At 38.3% G+C, this 25,401-nt stretch overlaps 1 protein-coding gene across 1 annotated transcript in view; it reads right to left on the bottom strand.

Moving 5' to 3' along the window:
- TENM1 (teneurin transmembrane protein 1) overlaps window positions 1–25,401 on the bottom strand; it is a 441,834-nt gene that overhangs the window by 363,565 nt on the left and 52,868 nt on the right. Inside the window, exon 2 of the mRNA XM_075259290.1 lies at window positions 24,805–24,927. The gene's annotated coding sequence lies outside the window, so the exon portion shown is untranslated. The remainder of the gene's footprint in view (window positions 1–24,804; window positions 24,928–25,401) is intronic.

Raw genomic sequence — 25,401 nt, forward strand, 5'->3', positions numbered from 1 at the left:
CCGCACACTATGGGTTCCTACTACCATCATAGTCCAGCAGCTTTTTATGTACATGGTTTGATGTTTTGCTCAGACATGGACCTGTCTTCTCCATTGGCTTGCCTTCAACATAAAATGAGAATTCTAGAACATCTTTTTAGAACTTTACACTATGTCATAGAAATGAAGGAATAAACTGAATGGGTGTTGTCATCCCCCTTGTCTAAAGGGTCTGTCCTTACACAGTCTGGGCCATGACAGTCTGTCCAGGGAAACACCCACGAGTGTAGCACATGGGCAGCACGGTGGCTCGTTGGTTAGCACTGTTGCCCTACAGTGTTGGAATCCTGGGTCCAAATCCAACCAAGTACATGGAGTATGAAAGGGATTCCTCCAGGTACTCCGAGGCGCTGATGGGTACTCTAAAATGTTAATGCATTTCAACATAGATGAGAAAGTAAGGTGCAAAATAGTTTGACCCCAGGTATGGTTGGTATGACTGAAACGTCCGGGGTCTGTTGACTCCTAATATCTAACCATGGTTGATATACTAACAAGCTGCCATATGATAAATCATTTTTAAGATGTCATAATAAATTTTGTTAAAACATTCTCTAACACTGCAGTGCGGGACTTGATTTGGAGTGTCAGGGGTACAGGGATTTTCCTTGTACCCCAGGCACCCTACACAATTGGGGAATCAAATACATAGGGAGGTGTGGATATCGTATTGTGATTCTCACTTTAAGGCTAAGGTTGAAGCAAAAACATGCTGAAGGATAAAACGCAGCAGCAATACATTACGGTTTTTCCCATAGTGCTTTTCAGAGTAAGTCCACAGAGGTTTCCTCTGTGAACTTTCAGCTTCATGACACCTATAGGGAAACTGCAGGTGTTGGTATAATTGTCATGCTGTGATTTCTGCAGTGTCCGCAGCACATATTTTCCCACAATGTATGGATGGGATACGCCACATGGAGTCCTGGCCTAGAATTACACCATGTGGAGTCTCGGTCTAGAATTACGCTACATGGAGTCCTGGCCTAGAATTACACCACGTGGAGTCTCGGTCTAGGATGGCTTTCTAATATTGTGCTGATTTCATTCTTGCCATCAATCTATAACGGACATGTCAGGGCATTGACTCCACAACACGATGGAAGGGCTCCTGTGGCATCTGGTTCCAAAACACTAGTAACTGATCCTAAAAGTCCTGTAAGTTAAAGAATCAACTAAATGGATCAATGACCGTCACCTGGTTGTCTCTGCTTTAACCACTTTTGGTAGGTACTGTCTTTGAGCACAGCATAAAAGCTGCCATTTTGCATTTTCCCACCTATCAGTTTGTCTTTGGAGTATGGGAGGAAACACACACAAACACGGGGAGAACATACAAAATGCTTGCAGATTTTGTCCTAGGTTGGATTCGAACCCAGAACTACAACACTGCAAGGCTACAGTGCTGAGCACTGAGCCACCATGCTGCCATAGTTTTTCAGGTTTTTTTTTTGACCCAGTTACATAGCCACAATTTCATCCCTGTCAAAATCGCTCCTGCTCATATACTTATTTTTCCTGCTTCCATCACGTTACCTTCAAGAACAGCAGTCTGCTTAATAAATCTCACCCTATGACAGGTGCCTTTATAATACGATAATCAATTTTATTCGATGCATGGTCTAAAATGTTCTTTAGGGAATAGCATAAAAAACAGCTAAGGAACCAACGGAGGTCCTGCAACTTCTGTTTTAGAACCGTACAGCTTTGGATGTTGTTTGCAAATGCCACTGCTAATGTAAAAGCTTTTCCATAGGACAGGCCATGTGATATGTAGTCGGTCTTTCCGTCATCATTAGAACAACCTTTACTCGACTGTAGATTGCAGAATAGTCAGTGATTTGCATGGTTATTACCAGGAATATGCCAGCTTTTGCAGATTTAATGACCTCTATTTTCAGTTCACAATTAAGGCTGTATTATCAGGAATGGGAAAAAGATTCCAGCCCTTTATCTGCATCCTCCTGTAATAAGCTGCATTACGAGTTTCTGTTCAGTAATGAAAACTTTGTCAAAAAATTCATTTTTTTCCTTTAATGTTTTCTGTATCACGTAAAGCATGTAAATGTTCCATATTCCGCTTGCTGCTCTCTGACCTCCACATAGCAGGGCACACCAGCTGTTCAATCCATTTGCAGTCATAAGCCTTCAGCAAAGATTCAACCATAACCCAGATCGGCAGTAAACAAACATTAAATAATCAAGCCAGTGATTGTGTCGTTTTCGGAAAGTATTGTCTCTCCAATAGCTGCTACTGCTGTCCTGTGCATAATCCAAGGATGTGTATTGGATTTTCATTTGGATAGGAGTCTAATGGAAGCTTCCAAAGAACATGATAAGAAATAAAAGCGATAAAAGCGAGAGGTGAAAGAATCAATACAACAGGTTTATAGTTTTACCTCTGCTCCGAGGTCTTGTTCTTATAGTTCATGTTCTATGTATTTGTAGCGAAAATAAAAAAGATCAGACCTACAGTATAACATAATAACCTCTACTGTATATGTAGGACAGCTATAGGGAACAAGCTCATGTCGACGTAATAATAATATATTCTTGTCATACAAGGTGCGGTTCATCAAATATGGACGTTTTTTAAATCCAGCACAAATTTTGGAAACACAGACTCCAGCAAAACTGACTTTCCTTCATGATAACTCTTACCTTGTCCTACTATAATGTGCCCCAGTTTTATCAAACACCTATAGCTTTACAATAGATTTGTCCATGTTATGCCACAATGTTACACTACAGAGAGGCTCATCCTGAAACGGAGGGAACATATTTTTTTTTATCGGAGTGCTTATTTCTAAACATAACAGATTTCATGACAAGATGTCACAAAGTGACACATGAAATATCTTATTTGTGTCTATGTGTGTCCACAGCAATTGGGAGGGAGAGTTGCAGTCTTTAAAGACTTTCAGTATGTCATGGTCTTGGGTTGATTTATTTTGAGGACAAAACGGTATCTAGAACCAAAGTGGTGACCAAGTGTGACACAATCACATCTGACAACATACACTGTCTACCACTAAGTATTTGGACACCTAAGCAAATGAAGATATCTGTGGTCGTGATGTACGTCACGCCTTCTGTCGTTAAATAGGAAATAACATTAGCATTGGTCACATGCATGCTACGAAGTGCAGAGTGGTCCGATTTTGAGAAAGGGGTAGTTGTGAGGTACCACAGAAATGGTCAATCATTAAGAGACATAGCAAGCGAATTGAATTACCCAAAATTGACAGTGGCCTATGTGATTACAAAGTGGAAGGTGAACGGTGATTGTCAGAATGTGCCCCGAGTCGGCAGACCCCTGAAACTGGGAGATAGAGACCGACGAGTGCTGGCCAGAGGAACCGCACCCGACCCCTTCAGTACAGTCCATACTCACCACTCATTCAATGTCTGTTTCCCCATGTAACATCACAGGTTATTTATCCTCCCTTTCGCTCTCTCAGTACATTCTGACTATAATACTCATTCATATTCCCCACTTCTCATCCACTTATTATCAGCTTCCTCCTATATACCTGTCTATATACTGTATAGATACATGGATAGAGAGAGAATAGCGACAGATACTCTGAAAAAGATGGACATGAACACTGACAAAACTCTTTATATCAGAATTTAGAACAGATTATCTTTAGGATAGTAAACTGCACTTAAAAGGTTTTGTTGCAGATATTTCTGCTAGTGAAAATCAGTTCCATTCTCTTGAATTGGTTTGTTTGGCATCACTCATATGACTTCTCCAAGTTCCTTTTCGATGATTAGAACCGAATTTCAACCACATAAATGTCGACCAAGAAAAACTGCTGCTGGCTAAGACACCTTATAGTTATGTCCAGGTTTTGCTCTCATTCAAAATACCATCTAAACATGGATAGTACCACTGGTAGCATTGCTAGTGGTGATAATAACAAGAAGCATGAGAGCCTAGCCAATAAAAAAGTAGTGGTGGCTCAGTGGTTAGCACTGGTTCTAGGGTCCTGGGATTGAATCTTACCAAGGACTACCATTGCACGAGGTTTGCATTTCTCTTCTGGGTACTCTGTTTTCCTCCTACTCTCCAAAGGCATGCAAATGACTTTCAATCACCGAAATTTTGACCAAAAATCCTACTGCTGGCTGGTTAAAGCAGCCTTATACTCATTTCTAGGTTTTGCTCCTGTACACTGTAGCATATGATTAACACCACTGGTAGCGTTACCAATAACATTTAGGTTGTGAGTGTTACTGGGGGAAGTGAGTGATACAAAATATATTGGAGCTATATGAGTAGGTAAAATAAATAATAAATGACCAGTCACAGCAGGGTTAGAATTATTAGTGGTGATGGTAACAGCAACACAACCCATGGGTCTTGTTTGTAGCAAAGATAACAGTGAGGCCACATTAACACAACCTTAGTCACTAATATTTTTTTTTAATAAAAATAACAAGATACCTAATATAAAACCTTGAAGGTGTGTATATAATAATAGATTATTTTGTTTACAATTGTATATTTTTCTTTTTCCTATACTGTATTGTAGCACACAGCAACTTTTTAACGAATAGAAAGATATTATTATGATTATACAAACATTTTTAACCTTGTAGTTTGTTGGTCCTTGCTCAGTTGATGGGATCTCCTTAGGGTAAGCCAGTTCACTAAGGCTTTCATACATACAGTATGTCTTTCATAGCATAATTTGCACCCTGTTAGTGCTGTGAGACTTGTTTGGGTCGTACTCTCAGAAGCACTTATCCAAGAAGCAGAGCACATTTTATTTTAATGCATCTTTTGCATTCTACAATTCACATTTGATATATTTTAATATTCATTTGCTTTAGCACAATATTTAATTCTCACATTTTTACATTTCATTTATTTAAACATTGTTATTCCTATAGGCTCTGAGCGTTATATTATGTAAGGTATGCATTTATTATTTTTCTCACATGAATTTTTTATTGTTTCAAAGTTATGTCTGACCATGTGTATTCTTTACTGCATCGCCTGACGCTCACTTTAGCACAGTGTGTTTTGCTTTCACCTTTTGCACTGCATTCACACTTATTGCTTTGTGCAAGCATTATATTCAAGGGTTATGCTCACCAATGACAGGGAAATGACCATTTCAAGATAAGTTTTGCGCATATATGGTGCTAGTAATGTGACAAAGTGGTGCTATGAATGGATGTCGTGCATGCTCTATCCTATTCCTCATCTGGTAGTAGGTTCATCTTCTGACATGTGGGTGTATAGTAACTGTATCAATTGCTTGGGTCATCATCCACACATTTATTGTCTCCATTCTTATTTAATATTTCAGTTCATCTTTGCTGTGATTGATTTCCGTCACTCTTCTAATATAACGTCTACTGGCCACATATTGACCAATGCCTATGAACTGGATACTGCCCACATTATTGGACGTATAATTCATGTGATATGGTCTGTGTTCACAAATCATATTCATTTGGGTATTACCATTTATGGCTAGAGACTGAACTGTTTGTTGAACACCCACCTTTGTGTCTTTTTTATTGATTTTACAAGTTTCATGATCATTATTTATTGCTTTTTTAAACCGTTTTGGTGATTAAAGTATCTATGCTACAAACAGATTTCATAGGTACATAGTTACATAGTAGATAAGGTTGGATGAAGACATCAGTCCATCAAATCCAACCTATAACACTGCAGTACCTACAGTCTTGATCCAGAGGAAGGCAAAAAAAAAAAAAACACAAGGGTTATGCCAACTCCCCCATTTCATTGAAGGTTGATGACAGTTGGACGGATACAGAAACGTTCTACACGGCCTGTTGTAAGGGCAGGATCACAAAATACTGGTCATATGAAATATCATAAATTTGTGGGCCATTATGTTCCTTTATAGATAGTTTATTGCCCTTTTCTGCTGTTCCCATCTGTATTGTTGAGTTATGGTAAGTTTTTCAGAAAAGCTATTAAAATTGTAACCAACTACATCCAATGGAGCTCAATGAGTATATACGGGTGCTGTTGAGTAACAATGACGGCACTTCATTGTTACCCAACAGGACCCTTTTATACTCCATGGGCTCCATTGGATGCAGTTGTTCTTTTGTTAAACAAATAGTTAATTGTGCTTCAGAATTGTCTGGCTACTTTTCATATAATATAATCATATCCTTTAATAAAAGATCCTTTTATAGGGGGACAGTGTTTTTCCAATAGGCATTCCACTCAACAAAATGAGCAATCTGCAGACAAAAACCCTTCCGTGCACAAGTCCTTTAATGCTCTTCTCCCGTTCTCACGGCTTTGATTGGACTCTTGAAAAATTCAATAAAAACGATTGTTAAAAAACCTGCATTTGTTTTTGCCCCAGATGTAGAACATACAGTATTCACCCCGTTCATCTGGTAAATGAAAGTATCCATTATACATTGTGGATTAATGATGGTGCTGGAGAATGTCCTTACGAGAGAATCTCTAATTGCTTGACTTTCACAAAGGAGGCTTAATTCATCTTTTTTCCTATAAAATCTCAATAGGTAATAAAACTATAATTCCCCGCACAAATATGTTTAACTAGATTACTAGTATGAAATGAGAAGGATTATGTTCCACTCCTTGTGGTAAAATAATCATCTGGGCCGTTATGCTGGTTAAACTTCTGAAAAACATTGCGCACATTTATAGGTTCCCACAGAGTTAATTTAGCCTTCATGTTGCCTTACAATTAACTTGCAATTTTATAATGTTTTGTAATAGCCAAGGGACAAGTATTGCAATTTCCTTATCCAAATGAAGCCTTGGAATCAGGAGTAACTCAAAGATATATCATTTTTATTAATCTACTGCACAAAGCTCTGTAAGGACGACCATTATTCAACTTATCAAATTAAGAAAACTTTTTGCTTAAAAGGATTCTATCAGGAGAATCTCTTTCTTCAGGCCTACCACGTCGGAATAGCCTTAATTTCTTAAGGCTATTCTCCCCCTATCTTTAGAAGTCTTCTCCGCGCCGCCATTCTGGCAATATTCCTAGTTTTCACTGTATGCATATGAGTCTCCAGACAGCACTGGGGGCGGTCCACCTGCGTTTAAACAGCACTGGGATGTCCCCTGTGCAGCCTGAAGACTTTCCAGCGACGCCCTCCATCTTCTTCTCGAGACCACCTCTTTTCTGCAGCTTCTACCAAAAGCACAGACTGTACAAGCGTGGCAGCCATTTACACAATTGTCCATTCGGCCACAGGAAAATGGTCACCGCACATGAACAGTTGGTGCTTTCGGTTGAAGACACGTTGAAGAAGTGGTCGTGAGAAGAAGTTGGAGGGCGTCGCTGGAGAGTCTGGAGGCAGCATAGGGGACACCCCCAGTGCTGTCTAGAGATTCATTAGCATATGGTGTAAACCAGGAATATCACCGAAATGGCAGCATGGAGAAGACTTTTCTGGCCTACCACGGATATTCTGGTAGGCCAGATAAAAGGGACTCTAAAGGGACTAAAATGATAGAATCCCTTTCAGTTCACCCGTTTTTCCAAGCCGCACAAACATTTCAGGTTTTTTTATATGATAACCCAAAGGGGAAAAAAGCTTAATATATGGCCTGTTTAAAAACAATAAAAGATTTTACCATCAGCAATTCTAGAACACTAGAACAGATTTACTAATCCGGTCTAACAGTTGGATGGTGCAATGTTACACTAGACAGTCTTACAATACACTACGATTTATCATAGTGTTTGATGATGGATGATAACCTCAGTCTAGTCTAAGTTACTACCTTTTAGCTAGCGTCTACCATATGAGCCAGAATCACAGTGTAAAATTCTAGTGCACTTAGTATTTATTAAAGGGATTTTCCAGGAGTTAAACAATGATGATCTACTGTTAGGATAGGACATAATACCGGATTGGTGGGGGTGCACTGCTTTCTTTTCACAGGCCAGTGACATCAAGTTTAATTGTCACGTGGTTGGTTTGCAGTTCAGTCCCATTCAGTCGAATGGTTCTGGGTTGCAATACCACGCACAGCCCCTATGCAATGCAAGGTCCTGGTGGGCTTGGGATTCAGCATAGAGGCTACAGACCTTACCTGAATGCTGCAATCTGTTCAAAAGGGCAAGGGTCCTATACCCCCGCTTACAACATACCCCTGAGGATAGATGATCAGTATTACAATGCAGAAAACCCACAGATCAGACACTTATCCCCTGTCCTGATGATCATGGATAATTGTTCATAACAGCACATTCCCTTTACATTACAAAAACATCAAAAGAGAATCCCTCTGCAATGCACAACCCCCTGTATCCTGCAATCTCTGCTTTATGCGTTAGGGTGCCCTGTCCAAGGCAACTGGTTTTTGAATAAATATAAGGGCCGATTCGAGGTGTTAGATAATAACTTTATATGCCAGTCATTACTGCGTTATATAATAGTCTTGTAAATTCATCAATATACTAGGAATGTGTTCCGTATCCTTCAGAAATAGATGAGACAAGATGGATGACATTTGTCAAAAACGTCTCATAACAACATGTGTCAAAACTTGCAACACGAACAGAACATCAATCAGTCTTGGGGTAATATGTTCTGAGCTTAGCAAAAAGTAGGAAACAAATAAAAGAGAATATGGCTGCAGAGTCAGATGTTGGCAGTGGCAGGCACACCTATGACATCGGGGAGCTTATATCATTTTAGAAATTTTGCACCAGTCACAGAACCATATGACACCAGGCCAAGATTCATATCTCTGATGCTTAACCCTTCGCTGGCACATTCAGCACTTTAAATTGGATTTCCCATGAGCCATTGTTTCAATTGTCAGTGTATTTTAGATTTTTTATATACTTAAATATGTATATATACTGTAAATTTCATTACTTTGGGTAAAATAATCAGTAGGACTATGATGTTGGTTCAACTTCTGGGGAGCATATAACCGACTACACAGGATTGGTTTGTAGTCTGTTAGTATGGAGATATTGGTCTGTAAAGTGGATGTATCCATACAATAAAACTTATTTTTAACTAAAGATTGGCCATTCAGTTGATCTCCGTGTCCTGATAGTAAGTGTTCCCTGATCTGATTACCTGTGTTCCTGACCCTCTTGCCTTGACCTTTGACCTTGCCTTCACCTCTTGATTCCGTAGTCTGCCTGTTCCTGTTAATGACCTCGGCTTGCCTCTAGACCTCTGCTTTGTATTTCATTACCGTTCCTGTTACTGACTCGGCCAGCTTGACATTCCACTCGGATTTCCTTCTGTACTGTGTTGCCCTCTTGCTGATGAACCGGACCGTATGACTACGATTTACTCTCTGCTGCCACCTGTTGACCACCTGATTAGGCCTTCTGGATCCCTGGACCAACACCGCAACCCGAAACATCTGCTGGTAAGAGTGCAGCAGTACAGCCAAGTTCATCCCCATCTGGTTGGTGTGTCTTGGAGGTGTTGAACATATGGCGCCATGTTAACCATTTTAATCGGTATATCTAGTACTGGTTCTCACTTTGGGTCTGAACCTTCATCTGCTATCCTAACAGATAGGCATGTATTGACTTTAAATGTAGTAATTTTATACATGCCTAGCCTGACACTGGTGAGATATATAATAAATGTAAACATTAAAGTATCTGTAAGGGAATAATTGCTTATTGGCAAGTTTGCAAACATTTCATGGATATGTCTCATTGCAGATAGAGAGGGGGGTTATGTTTTGTTAATATATCCCTACTTGTAAAGGATCTTTTTGAACCCTTCACCTCGTCCAAGAATAGGGACAATTGTTGGGAACAAACATTTGGTTATTCCGAATGATTGCCCCACGTGAAGGGAATCAATGGTTACCCAACAAATGAGCCAATATATGAACAATTGGGGAATATGTAAACAGCTTGTTCATTCCCATACAGCAGCAATGATTGCATCACATAAATGCAGACAATGAATGATCAGCAAAGAACATTCCTAGGAACCTCCAGTCCCAATCTCTGTTGGCCCTTGTAAAAGACTCTATTGTAAAAGTTTCCCATTGTGTTGCAAAACTCTATTAAGAAAGACCTAAGATGAACACTGAACGTGAGTGTTAGTACACGGTAAGCTATAGATGGATCAAGGGGAGTACGAATTATATATTTATATTACTTTTAGGTGATGAAAATTTACATATTTTTGCGATTTCTTTTTATATGCAAAATATGTTTCACTTTAATTACTGACATTTGTAAAGACAGGAAAGCTTTAATCTTCCAGCAGATCATCAGTCTGATTTATTTCGCAAATTTACATCTGCTCTTTGTTCTAAATACACTATTGCAAATATTTATTAAGCCATAGCTAATAGTCTACGAAAGCAAAGAACAAATGAAAACTCCATTACCATCCACACAACCGCTTTATTTCATATTTTTAATCTGAGCTTGGACAAGCCTCGCGATTGTTGTACCGGAACGCTCAATGCTAAACTTAAATTATGAGAATCAATTTTTTTTTTTGTGATGTCAACAAAATTTTACCACTGTGAATAATTCACATAACGCCTCCAGAGCTGAATAGAAAACCAAGCTTTCCGGCAGAAACTGTAACTTTTATTGCATTTATTAAAAATTCTGAATATTAAGAGGTTAAAGAAAGCAAATGACTCAAGAAACTTGACAACCTAAAAATAGTTGCATCTGGATCGAGCCTTTATTGAAGAAAACACTAGGGGCCGGAGGAAAAGGCTTTCTCTGGTTTTAATGGTTCACAACGGCTCGTGGCTACGCCTGTAAAACTTCCACGTAAATCTACTATTTCATTCTTTTCCTGGGACATTCCATTCCCTTCTGGCAGTACAGTATTTACTAGATAGAAGGTACGGATTTTGATTCTTAATATCCAGTTACGTTCTCATTGCCGGTAAAACGTTCAATCGTCAAAGACAATTGATCAACTTGTAATATAGAAGTCCAAGGTTGTGCCCTTTTCTAAGATGAATAAGATATAAACTGTAAGGAAGAACACTGGTCAACATGGTGTAACCTATAATCTTTGAAGCTATAAACTTTATACCTATGATATTATCCTAACATAGGTATAAAGTTAGCCAAGATGTTAGCCAAGTCTTAGGAAAAAAAAATTGTAACATTTTTCACGCTAGAGACAATGATAGTAAATGTGATATGAGGTCAAAAGAACAGTCAGGTGTAAACTGGGAGCATCTTTACTGCTATTATTCATTGGAATAGACCTCTACCCTCTTCAAGATGTTTATATCTGCCAAAATAATCCTATCAAGAAATGTGAAAATCACGTCTATAACCCAATTACTGGATACGGTTTTAGCACTTAACCCCTTCCCGACATGCGCCGTAATAGTACGGCACGTGTCGGGTCTGTAACTATGGCGACCGCCCGGGAGCCGGGCGGCCGTCATAGCCGCCGGGTGTCTACTGCTTTAAGCAGTAGACAACCGGCTCTAATGCCTCCGATCGGTCCGGGGCATTAACCCCTCCGGCGCTGCTGTCAAAGGCGCCGGAGGCGCCATTTTCCCGGCGCCGCATGGGCGCCGCCATTTTGGCAGGGATCGCCGGCTCCTGGAGCATGCTCCAGGGCTGATGTCCCATTGCCATGACAGCCGGGAGCCTGTATTAGGCTCCCAGGCTTGTCTGCAAATCCTCTCTTTTGCAGGCTGGTCTATGCAGCCTGCAAAAGAGATGATGATTTTTTGCAATGCATTGCAATGCATTAGCATTGTAATGCATTGCATTAGTGATCAGACCCCCTGGGGTTCAACACCCCTAGGGGGTCTAATAAATGCAAAAAAATTTTTTTTAAAAAAGTAAAAAAAAATATAAAAAAATATAAAAAGTATTAAAAGTTCAAATCACCCCCCTTTCCCTAGAACAAATATAAAAGTAGTTAAAAACTGTGAAACATATAAATGTTAGGTATCCCCGCGTCCGAAATTGCCCGCTCTACAAATCTACACAAATATTTTTCCTGTTTGGTAAACGCCGTAGCAGGAAAAATAGTCAAAAGTGCCAAACCGCCGTTTTTTCACTGTTTTGATTCTGATAAAAATTTGAATAAAAAGTGATCAAAGCAATAACATTTCCCGAAAATGGTAGAACTAAAAAGTACACCCGGCCCCGCAAAAAAAGACGCCCTATGCATCCCCGTACACCTATGTATAAAAAAGTTACAGCCGTCGGAATATGGCGACTTTTAGAAAAAAAATTTTTTAACACCGTTTTGGAATTTTTTTTAGGGGTCAAAATGTAAATAAAACCATATAAATTTGGTATCTCTGGAACCGTACCGAAACACAGAATATAGGGGACATGTCATTTTGGCTGCACAGTGAACGCCGTAAAACCAAAGCCCGTAAGAAAGTCGCAGAAATGCATTTTTTCTTCAAATCCACCCCATTCTGAATTTTTTTCCTGCTTCCCAGTACATTATATAGAATAATTAATGGTAGCATCATCAAGAAAAATTTGTCCTGCAAAAATTAAGACCTCATATGGCTCTGGGAGCGGAGAAATAAAAAAGTTATGGGGTTTAGAAGGAGGGGAGTCAAAAACTAAAAACGAAAATCAAAAAATGCCATCGGCGGGAAGGGGTTAAAGGGGTTTTCCCATCTCCTTGTTTCAGCAGATTGTATTCTGTCTCTTCTTCTCATTTCCTGTATTCCCTCCTTTTCTCTGAATGGGCCTGAGAAGTATCACAATACTTATGCAGATCAGATAATATGCAGATGCTTGTACAGAATGGACTCAGTATTATCTGTGTGTTTACATAGAGAGATAACAGACACAGATTTATCAGCAAACTGCAAGTAGCTGAACGCATTGTCCTGCCGGCACTGAGTAAGTAATGTCACTTGTCCTATCTCACAAGTCCGCGGTTATAGCAACGCTGTGTAAACAATGGGAAGAATAAGTTCACATAGCAGGCAAACAAAGCAGCATTTGTAAAGCAATATATTTAGGAAAAGTCTTCAATTTACAATGATATTAAAATGTATCGTATTAAGTCTGTCATTCATTTTAGACTTGAGCTTATCAAGACTATTGTTCGCATGTTGATACTTGATGTCATAACATTGAAAATTCTTATAAAAATTATTGATTTAAAGAAATAAAAAGCAGTCAGGTATTGAATGTGATATTCACTGGCATGGTGTGCACTTCTTTGTAGGAATATACAGCTTTCTATTATAATACTTTTCAGGGCCATTCCTTTAACCCCTTAAGGACCAGGCCATTTTTTGGTTTCGCATTTTCGTTTTTCCCTCCTCACATTTCAAGAGCCATAACTTTTTCATTTTTCAGTTCACAGAGTCACATGATGGCTTATTGTTTGCGGGACAAATTGTACTTTGTAATGGCATCATTCAATATGCTGTGCAATGTACTGGGAAGCTGGAAAAAAATTCAGAATGAGGTGCAATTGGAGAAAAAAATGCATTTGCGCCATTTTCTTATGGGTTTAATTTTTACAGCGTTCACTGTTTGGTACAAATGACATGTTACCTGTGTTCTACGTGTCAGTACGAACGCGGTGATACCAAATTTATATAGTATTTGAAATGTTTTGATACTTTTAAAAAAATGATAAACTTTGCAAAATAGAAAAATTTTTTTGTGTCATCATGTTCTAACACCTGTAACTTTTTCATATTTCCATGTATGGAGCTGGTTGTGGTGTCTTTTTATGCGGGACAAGATGACGTTTCTATTGATACCATTTGGGGAAAGATCTGATGGTTTGATCACTTTTTATTCAATTTTTTATAGGAGGCAAAGTGTTGAAAAAAACGCTTTTTGGCTGTTTTTATTTTTTTTGCCGCTACGCCGTTCGCAGTACGGGATAAATGTTTTAATATTCTAATAGTTCGGGCATTTTGGAGCGCGGGGATACCTAATATGTTTATGTTTAATGTTCTTTAATTACTTTTATAGCTAATCTAGGGAAAGGGGGGTGATTTGAACTTTTATATATATATTTTTTTTTTAATACTTTTAAAAACTTTTTTTTTTCTTCTGTTACATTTATGATCAGACCCCTTAGGTACCTTGAAACCTAGGGGGTCTGATCGCTCATACTATTCACTGCAATACTACAGTACTGGCCTCTGGCATCGTCTAATAGATCTCGGGCAGAGACAAGCCTGGAAGCCTTCAATAGGCTTCCGGCTGTCATAGCAACCGATCACCGCCCTCATGTGACGTTCAGGAGGGCGGCGATCGGGAAAACATGGCGGCGCCCATGCCGCCTGCGCTGTTTACACGCTGCGGTCGCGTTTGACCGCAGTATGTAAAGGGTTAACAGCAGCGATCGGCTCGGGCACCGACCGCTGCTGTTATTGGCAGGTCCTGGCTGTATTATACAGCCAGCATCTGCCGTGTATGGAGCGAGCTCAGCGTGTGAGCTCGCTCTATACATCCCCATGCGACCCATGACGTACAGTTACGTCAAGGGTCGCTAAGGGGTTAAAATCAATGTTGCTCCTACGCAACCCCATCTGTATTGGTCTCAGTGTTTTTCAGAATAGATTACAAAGAAGAACCAGTAGATGTTGTAAAATATATAAAGGGTAATTGTCTATTTGATCTCCATGCTGAATGCTAAATGCTCAAGGGAATATTCACAAGTCTATGTTTACAGATTAAACATATTAAAAAATTAAAAAGTCTATGTTTACAGATTAAACATATTAAAAAATAAAAGATTTGTAACAGAGTATGTAATCCAAGTGTTATGTTGGCTGAACATGGAACAGACCATTTTTGTACTTGTATCTTATTGGAGCTTCACTAGTCTAGAACTTTGTAGTATGACAGTCAGAAGCAAGAACTAAGAAAACTCCTTAAGGACGGTGCCTTTGCAGGCTATGGAGACTTACAAGTCATTTTCGCTCCACTGGGGGATTCTGGGGAATATACAAATATGTTTCCCAGGATGTAATTAGGAAAACAATGTCTCTGCTCACTGCCTCTAGGACAGCCCCCTTAAACGTCAGGCATGACCTTTTTAGACAGCCTAATACCATGATGCGGGATTATTGCCTAAATATTATTTCTATTCCAAAAGGAACAGATTCCCAGCTATGGACAGCACTGTTTCGATCTGTTGGATCTCATCAGCCCATCCTGGAAAACAGATTAGTCAGAAGAAATTCATACTGGAATGGACCAACAAAAGTGAAGAGATGTGGGGGATTACCAATCCAGTAAATGTAGTGTTGCAGCCGCTTCATTCTTCTGATGGGTGGGGATCACTACTAATCCATACATCAGTATATAAGGGTCCTAGAAAATCCTTTAAAGTGGTGGTTAAAAGAAAATGATATATACAATTATGTAAAAAAAATTGAACAAGTGCTATCTCTCTCCAGTCAACAGTGAACAATATGACAAGTATATTCTCTGGTTACAAGTAAATAGCTTGGTGAATACCAATGTTACCGATATTCCAGTTTGTTCTGTTTTATCAACTATTGAAACTTTGTTCGGAAAAGCCTTTTGCTCTTGAAAAAGATTCAGAATTATTTTTTGTCTTTTTAATTGCTACATTAGTTCTCCAAATAGACAACATTTAGACATCTCAGAGAAAAGTCATCAGACAGGGCAATGTTCTACTGAAAGCTTCTGTATTTATGCCATAGAAATTCAAAATGGTTTCATGTTCATCCTTCATGGAAAAAAATAGAAGTTTTCTGAAATGCGTTTGTCATTATTTTGAAGTATGTCAAGAACTTGTATCTTGAGCTTCAATCAAAAGACATCTGTTCCATAAATGAGATTCATTTAAAAAGATAAAAGTCAAGAACACATTCTGCTGTATTCCACTCGAGGACATTGAAACAAAATGTCTGGGCTTAAAACTATAAACTTGAAGTGGACTATTGTTCTTCCCACTGTATTCACAAGCCTCATTACCATATTTGTCTTGTTTATCTTAAAGATATTCTAAATTCATTCAATGTCAAATGTTTAGAAAACTTACAGCAATCGGCTTTCCGAATCAATAAGAATGAACTTTCTTTAAGCTCTGAATGCTCACTTTGTGTCATCGGTATACAAAGAATTATATCTCATGGCTACACAGAAGACTTCCATTCAGCCGGAGACAAGCTCTTGAGTACAAGAGCTTGCCAAGGGTAGAGTTGATCAGTAATAATAACAATCAGGATATATAAATGTATTGAGGAATTCTATAAAAAAGAAAGGTGCTTTTATACTACCCCAATATATCAACTACATAAAAACACAAATATACAAATATTTCTAAAAAAATATATATATATATATATATATATATTGTACTTCTGGCTTCAAGTGATATTGTTGGTTTTTTATTTTTGCACTTTATGAGTTTTTGTGATTATAATAGTTTCTTTTGACTCTATATGCTCTTGTTGGAGATTAGGCATCAACAATATTCCAATTCAAACTCCATTGGTAACAGCTTAACAGAAAATGAAATACCTTTGTTAGAATTGCCCGAAGGTAATTAACAATAACAGCTGCTAGGGAAAGGGAAAACAGAGATAGTACGCCCTCACCTTGGCCCACCCCCTGTCCCTACCTGTTTGCCACAACTGTGCTAATGACAGGGACAACTGGACAACAAACTCTATTCTAAATAAGTGATACACAGTGCAGGCAAGACAAGGGAACACAGAAGAGGAGTCAGCAAGTCAAGGGTCAAACCAGAGAGACAAAACAGTACAAAATCACAATCCAAAAGAGTAGTCAAAAAGTCAAAAAGCAGAGGTCAGTAAATATAATACAAGAGCAAAGGAGATGCTTATCAAGGTCAGAGACACAATAGCCAGCAACCATGTGTGGGCTGATGGCCAGTTTAAGGAAGGTGGAAGTTTAAAGAACCCACCCCAGGCTTGATTGGTAGATAGCCTGTCAATCACAAGAACACTAACGTTTACCCTAACAGTACCAACACAGAATGACAGGTCCGAGAGCAGGTAATCATGAGCGAACATACGTCTTATGCCGTACAACGAGGCCAGAGGATGGTGCAGGAGTTTGAATGGGTAAGGACGTTAAACAACTTTAAAATAAACCCTATGTTTTTAAAAGAAAAACCTTTCTTCACTTGGATATCAGTACAGTACAGCAAAAAAAATAAATAAATTGTAAGTTGTCAAGTGCTTTGATGTTCAATAATTCGGGACCATTTTAATACACTTTTATAGAATCCATTAGAATTAGAGCAATAATGGTAATCAAACAGGAATTCTTTTATTTTGGGGCCTTGAAGGGTCCTGTTCATGCCTCAAGGGCCATTTACTTTACACTAGAGACATCTACAGTGCAAGGCATTGACATTTATTGTTGGATGTTCTTATACGCAACTTTTTGATTGTTGTAATATTATTTAACATCTTTACATTTTTCATATACTTTATGATATAAAAAGTTGGAATTTGTTATACATGTTGTGAAATGCTCAAGTGGGAAGTTTTATTTAAGGGAAATTTCAGGTCCTATAAAAACGCACATTATCAATCCACTTTTAAAATAAGTAAACATGGACCGGTCGGCACAAGTTTCCAGAAGCTTACGGAAGTACTTTCAATTTTGGATTATGTTCTAGGATTGGCTGCTGTGGACAAAAAACATTTTTTTTTTAGACAAGTTTCAGAAATCTGCCCCACTGTCTACGGCTAGTCCAGTTTAAAACCTGTTAGATATTGTATCTTTGTTTTACTAGACTTGTTCATATGTAACACTCACATCCAATTGTAATTCAACTTACGAAACTTACTAAAAGTACAAAACCATGTAAAAAAGCACAAAAGTATAGGTTATGTTCACAAGTATAGGTGTATATCTGATCTAATGCCACTGTGGGACCTGTCTACCAGGAACTAAACTCCAACTGTGTTATTCTTGGTAAACACTAGTGTGGATGGAGTTGTAGACCTCAACTATGTCTCTCTTTTTTGCCGGACCACTATGGCAGTATAATATCCTTCCCCAATGGTCAACATCTCACTTTATTAAAATTGTCTTACACGTTGTTTTATTTCTTTTTTTTCCAGCTCCTGCTGATTGATAGTAAGCTCTATGTCTTGCCCTTAAAGGGAATGTGTTTTCAGAAAAATTTTCTCCATAATCATGTACAAAGGAGATACAATGTAAAAAAAAAAATACAATCAAAATGTAAAAACAGTGATGTAATAAAGTAATATATTTTACTCAGTAGAAAAATATTCCTTCAGCACAAGAGGTCTATAGTAAAACTTGACTTTTATTGGAAAAATATAAAAAATAGGTACCAGACATAGGAAAAAAGATGTAGAAAAACTTACATGGTCAATTCCAAGTATGCATGTATAGTTGAAGACAGACAAGCCTACGCGTTTCGGGACATCCGTCCCTTACTCATGGCAATGAGTATTGGCAATGAGTATTGCCATGAGTAAGGGACGGATGTCCCGAAACGCGTAGGCTTGTCTGTCTTCAACTATACATGCATACTTGGAATTGACCATGTAAGTTTTTCTACATCTTTTTTCCTATGTCTGGTACCTATTTTTTATATTTTTCCAATAAAAGTCAAGTTTTACTATAGACCTCTTGTGCTGAAGGAATATTTTTCTACTGGGTTCTTGCATTGTTCCACCCCAGCCGGGGGTGTATTTTTTCGTGCACTCTTGGTCTAGCTGATTCTCTTTAAGATTTATGGTGAGCTGTGGACTGTGTTTTTTCTTGTGAATATATTTTACTATCTGGTTTTACTTGGTAAAATAATATGAGCAATATATAGAGAGGAGCAATCGGGATCGGAAAATAGTGGATCCTGATCGGCAATTGAGCAAATTTCACAATCGGGATCGGCTGGAAAATGATTGGAAATTGGATTTTAAAATCTGAAGATCGGCTCAACCTGAAAGTGACTTTTCCCATAGAGAAGTATTGACTAGGGTTGAGAGATCAGGATCAGGAAAGATCAGATTCCGATCAGTAATTGAGCAAATTTCACGATGGGGATAGGCTGGAAAATGATCGGAAATCGGATTTTAAAATCGATCCTGAAATCTCAAAATCGGCTCAACCCTAGCGATAGACAGTTGAAGTATAACTCCTGATGATCTTACAATGATCTAAAACTGCCTTTATACATTAGATGTGTATCAACCGAGTCAGTAAAAATTGTTGGGTTTGGCTGATACACACCTAATGTTATGGTTAGTTTTTGAAAAATGTAGGATAGAATAAAGTGTATTGGGTGTCTCCTAATATGACTGGGCAGTTAGATTTTAATCACCTAGTCATTTTGTTCTTACGGAGACAAGGTGCTACTATAGGAGTCTCCCGCTGCTAGCCCCCCTCTCTGATAGTTTGTTACACATGTTCATTACACAGGTGTGTGTCTATGGGGAAATCGGGTGAGATTGTTTTTGGCCAACTGAACCAACAGCTCTTTAGAATGTAGCCATCTTAAACCCTTGTATTTCTCTCTAAGGGGCTATTCCGGAATAGAAAATATGGCCGCATTCTTATTCTCAGGAAGTGACATCACATACATTGGACACATGGATATGCTGCAGCTCAGTTCCATTTACTTGATAAGGACTGAAGTGTAGCATTGCCGTGTGACCAAGAGGCATGATGTCACTTCCTTAAATGATGAAAGCAGCCATGTTTTCTAAGCCTGGATATCACCTTTAATTTCTTACCCCTGTCCATATGCTCCCCTCTGCTATGCCCGTAGCTAGATATAAAGTTACTTTTCTTCTAAATATGGTATGAAACTGATTCCTTATGAACATTTATTTTATGATCCATTTTCTATAAATCCTGCATTCTGAGACAAAGTTGTTCATCGTAATAATAATTGTTATTTCTTTAATAATATTTTGATTCACGCTTTTAGTAACGGCTCTTAGTGGCTCATGAAAATGTTGTTTAGAGTAAAACTAACTTGCAAACAGTAGTTTACTTATTAAGACACTTCTTTTATGGCAATGTCAAGGTTGGGTTGGATAGATTCAGGTGCAGAAGAAACTTTGCTTTTAAGCATAAAACAGTAAATAACAAAGTGCCATTGAACAGTAATGTGCTCATTGTGCTAGCTATATGACTTCTCTTATAAAAGGAACAAACTCGCTGAAACAAAAGACGCACCTGGATCCAGACATTTCATGGCACGTAGAAATGTCAATTCTTTAACATTCTACACAACAGTAAATGTACTTTATGGGTATTTTGAGGTAACAAGCAGTTGCTAGCTTGATCTAAATGTTCTATATAATGTCCGTGGTATAGCGAAATCCGACCATGTAATGGCACCCAGAGTACTATAGCTACAAAAACATAGCACCGAGCGATCCATAGCATAACGCCCTATGCAATAGGATAAGAGTAGATAACGTAAGAAAGGTTCTCACCTTGTTGGGTTGTGAAGCCAAGTCACAACACTGTAGGATGCAATGGAACCAATTCCAACAGAGGGTTCCTCACTGGGTGGATCAAAGCAGCAAACTCCCAAACACCCTAGGGTGTGAATGATGCACAAAACAGGACCAAGACCAAACCCAAGACCTGGGTTATGGAATACAAGGAATTGCGCTCCACCATGGATAATTCCCAAGAACATGGCTTTATTGATTACTACCCAACGCGTTTTGGGGCATTGCCCCGTAATGCAGTATACAAATATGAAAAAACAGCGCTGAACAACACTCACCATATACACACAAACTATTTAAGTTTATATGTGTTGTGGGTAGTTCAGTGCTGTTTTTTCCTTATTTGTACTCTTCATAAAGGGGGTAATGCCCCAAATCGCATTGTGTAGTAATCAATAAAGCCATGTTCTTGGGAATTATCCATGGTGGAGCGCAATTCCTTGTATTCCATAACCCAGGTTGTGGGTTTGGTTTTGGTCCTGTCTTGTGCATCATTCACACCCTACGGCAATGATGGTGAACCTTTCAGAAACCGAGTGCCCAAACTGCAACCCAAAACCCACTCATTTATCACAAAGTGCCAAAACGGCAATTTAACCCTAATATTGTGTGGATCCACAATTGCAGACAATGGAGCTTTACTGAGCTTTCAATTATACAAACAGCTTTGTACTGCAGTTACATCTCACAGATCTGTTTTATAGTGACTGTGCAATCTTGATATGACCTGTAGTAATACCACCTGTCTGTTATAAAACAGATACTGTGTGATATAAATAGTGAAGGGCCACCACTTACTCAAATCTGCTCCACACCTACACAGTACAATCTGCTCCACAGTGGCCCATACACAGTACAATTGGCTCTACAGTGGCATATACACAGTACAATCTTCTCCACAGTGGCCCATACACAGTACAATCTGCTCCACAGTGGCCCATACACAGTACAATCTGCTCCACAGTCGCCCATACACAGTACAATTAGCTCTACAGTGGCCCCCACTCAGTACAATCTGCTCCACAGTGGACCCCACACAGTATAATCTGTTCTACAGATGGGTGGCCACAGAGAGGGCTCTGAGTGCCACCATTGGCATCCGTGCCATAGGTTCGCCATCATAGCCCTAGGGTGTTTGGGAGTTTGCTGCATTGATCCATTCAGAGAGGAACCCTCTGTTTGAATCGGGTCCATTGCATTTGGTGTTTTGACAAAACTATTCTCCCAATGCCCCCTCCCCGCAATAATAAAAAAAGCAAAGCAGTTACGCTTTAATGCAATGCAAATTATGGTAACTAATCCTCTGATGAAACTGACTATAAAAATTCTCCTCACAATAATTCCCACCACATGTGTTTTAATGTTATTATTTGTAGTCAAGGAATCAACTCAAGATTAATTTAAGAAATATATGCAAAAGGCGAGAGACTCCCCAAGGTTTACTATTAGGGTATGTTCACATTTGGAATGGCATAGGAAATTACTGTAGCACAAAGCTTGCAAGAATTATTCATAAGAGAGTCTGAAGCATTCCCTACAGGATCATTAAAATGGGAAACTCATTCTTTTTCCTTTGGAGATTTCCATTAGTTCAAAAATACAAGAGAAAATGGACCAGAAAAGGTAATATCCAGCTTCACAGCGCATGTACCCGGGGCTTTTTGGTCTTCACCATTGAGACTTGATCGGTCTTGCTAAGAGAACATTACGTAAGATTACCCTAGTCATCATCTTTGCTCATTGATTTTGTGTCCATTGCTTTTAAGGGGTTCTCAGACTTCATATTGGTGGTATACCCTAATAGAAAATTAGGATTGTATATTTCTCAGATATTTTTTTAAAAAAATTTTTGTCTTCTAGGGCACTTTATACCCTGTAATACTTTTGCAGCACTAAAGCTGTCATATTATTAGACGCTTTCTCTGGTTTAATATGTTTACCAATATGTTGGACATGGGGGCTTTCCATAGACTCCTCACTGTGAATACAACCAATAAGAACCCTTCAGTTGTATTTTTGGATGCTGATGTGGATGACAGTGCCTCCATAGATGTTCATGCCATTGTGATACTACAATATTATGGAGGTTATCCACCTTCCCATGTTATAACAGAGCTTCATGGGGTGGGCAGGAAGGCATCAATATATTTGTTTACTGAATAGTAGTGATGGATGCCTTTGACAGCTTGCGCCTATTGGCCATTGTTTACCCAAGCTGTGTACTTTAGAAACAATAGATTAACATGCCAAACCTAAAAGACAACGTGTCTACTGTGTATCACCGAAATGAAGACTGTAGTGTTAACCACTGAGCCACCGTACTACTTTGGGCATGTTGACTGCATATGTTATTTTAGCTCTTTCCCTAACACACTGCCCAGTTTAGTAAAAACACTAGCCTTCTTTCCTCCATAGGGACACATATTAAACCAATACAGATTTTTTTGGCTAGATAACATAAGCTTGTTTCAATTTCGTATCCTGAGAAATTTGAATTTGAGAAAATGATGGGTTGACATTTAAAAAACCGGATACAGCCAGCCTGATGTTACAGTATTCCATTTTATTTGTCTACTATTAAAAAGGGTTTCCTTATGGGGCAACATGGTGGCTCAGTGGTTAGCCTTGCAGTGCTGGAGTCCTGGGTTCAAATCCTGCCAAGGACAACATTTGCAACAAGTTTATATGTTCTCCTAGTGTTTGCATGGATTTCCTCCCATACTCCAAAGACATACTTTTAGGGCAAAAAACAGGGTTTTCTTGATCTTTAAAGTTGATGACCTATCACCAATGTCAAATCAGTGGACTTTCAGTAAGAGTTGTGGTCTCTTTACTAAGTCCCAAGCACAGCACAACTCACACTCAAACTGCTCCATACAATCTATATAGTCTCTAAAAAACAAACAAAACACTACAAAGCCATTCAGTTTTCCCAGATTCTGGATTTTATAGACGCCTTGCCACAGCTTTTTGAGGTTCAGTTGCACACAGTAAATCAGGCTCCGCACAAATATATAACATGCGGCACGTGTAATGGCGACTTAATGACTGGCAGTCAAGAAAGAAAGCAGGTCTAATGATTTTCAAGTCAGATGATTCCCATATGCTATGGGATTGTAGCCAACTTTCTTTTTTTCTGTCTCTTTTTACATACAGTATATATATATATATATATATATATATATATATATATATATATCGCTTTTCTTTACCATATGCCAACTTTTCCTTCTATTAGAAAACGCTTGTGTGATGCAGCTGAAATGTCATTGTCAGAATCATCAAGCACGATAGTACAGATGGAGAGATTCTGGCTACAAAGATGTTTCATTGACTTGTTTTATATTTTTAATATAACATATTACTATAGGCGAATAGACTTCTACCAAGTAGGGTTTGACCTGAACATTCAAAATTCTAAGTTTTATTATGAAACCAAGCAAATAGAGATTTTTCTCCTGTGATGTCATATACCTGGGATCACTGATGTTGATTGATGGGTTTCCTAGCATGCCGCCAAAACTTAGTGATTATTATGCTTAGGGTGGATTCAAACCTCTGTACTTTAATCTGTTCTTCTGGTTCATTGTAGGATGAGAAAAACAGATTAAACAATAAAAAGGATTAATTTAATTATGATAACAATGGATTCCAAGGAACTATATTGACTATATGGATAATAATGGATTCCAAGGAACCATATTGACTACATGGATAGCAATGGATTCCAAGGAACCATATTGACTATATGGATAACAATAGATTCCAAGGAACCATATTGACTATATGGATAATAATGGATTCCAAGGAACCATATTGACTACATGGATAGCAATGGATTCCAAGGAACCATATTGACTATATGGATAACAATAGATTCCAAGGAACCATATTGACTATATGGATAACAATAGATTCCAAGGAACCATATTGACTATATGAATAACAATGGATTCCAAGGAACCATATTGACTATTAGGGTACTTCAGGTATATGTTATTTTTCTCACTGGCATTGCAGGACAAATTTGGGATTGCAAGACAATTTCAAATAGACTGAATGCCAGATGGATGCCAATGCAGATGTGAACTCAGCCATTTTATAGAATTTACCCTAGAACTTGTTTGATAAAGAATAAATAGAAAGATAAACACATAAAGGAAAAAACAAAGATCAAAAACTAAGAATTTTCTACAAGTACTGGCCAACTCCATACAAATACCTGAACCCCTATTATATGGATACTTGACTTTATAAACATTTCAGATTTTGAAGCATTTCATTTCTGAATATTTTCTTATCTAAAAAAATACTAGAAATACAACAATGAAGGTACATCTCCGTCTTACCACTTCAAGGTCCTCATAGACAAGAAGCAAAGGCCGTTGTTGAAGGTATTAATTGATTGTAGAAGTTGACCACAGAAAAACTTCATTCATTCCAATGTCAAGTCAGGTATTCTTTTCAATATCCTGAAATTAATAAATGTCATTTGTTTAAAATGAGTAGAGAGAATATGAAAAATACATTTCTATCGTCTGGGAACCTTGTGGGGGATAAAGAATGTTTCATGCCTCTAATTCAATGTCTTCTACCCTAGTCCTTCACCTGTTGTGGATGGAATGCAGAACATGTATTGTGCGGGATTTCGGTAAGAGTAGGACGTGAATGCTGTAATCCACACCAACTAGTCATTGTTATTTAGAATGTCTAGTACGTAATTCTCACTGTTATTTCCACTAGACTCTGTACTTTAGTTCATAGAATGTCAGATAAAAGATAGATAGTTCTTTGTTTTACTCTCAGTATCTGCATCTCCAATTTTTGATTATAAGTTTGATGTGTTGAAGATCATCACGTTCTAAAATATCAACAGTGACGTTCTTAAGAAGCTGCTGGTTTACTTAGACCTTAGGATGTTCTGTCTCTTGGGTAAAATTATGGTA

Source organism: Leptodactylus fuscus, chromosome 11 (genome assembly GCF_031893055.1).
Source record: "Leptodactylus fuscus isolate aLepFus1 chromosome 11, aLepFus1.hap2, whole genome shotgun sequence".
In the NCBI taxonomy this organism is placed as follows: domain Eukaryota; kingdom Metazoa; phylum Chordata; class Amphibia; order Anura; family Leptodactylidae; genus Leptodactylus; species Leptodactylus fuscus.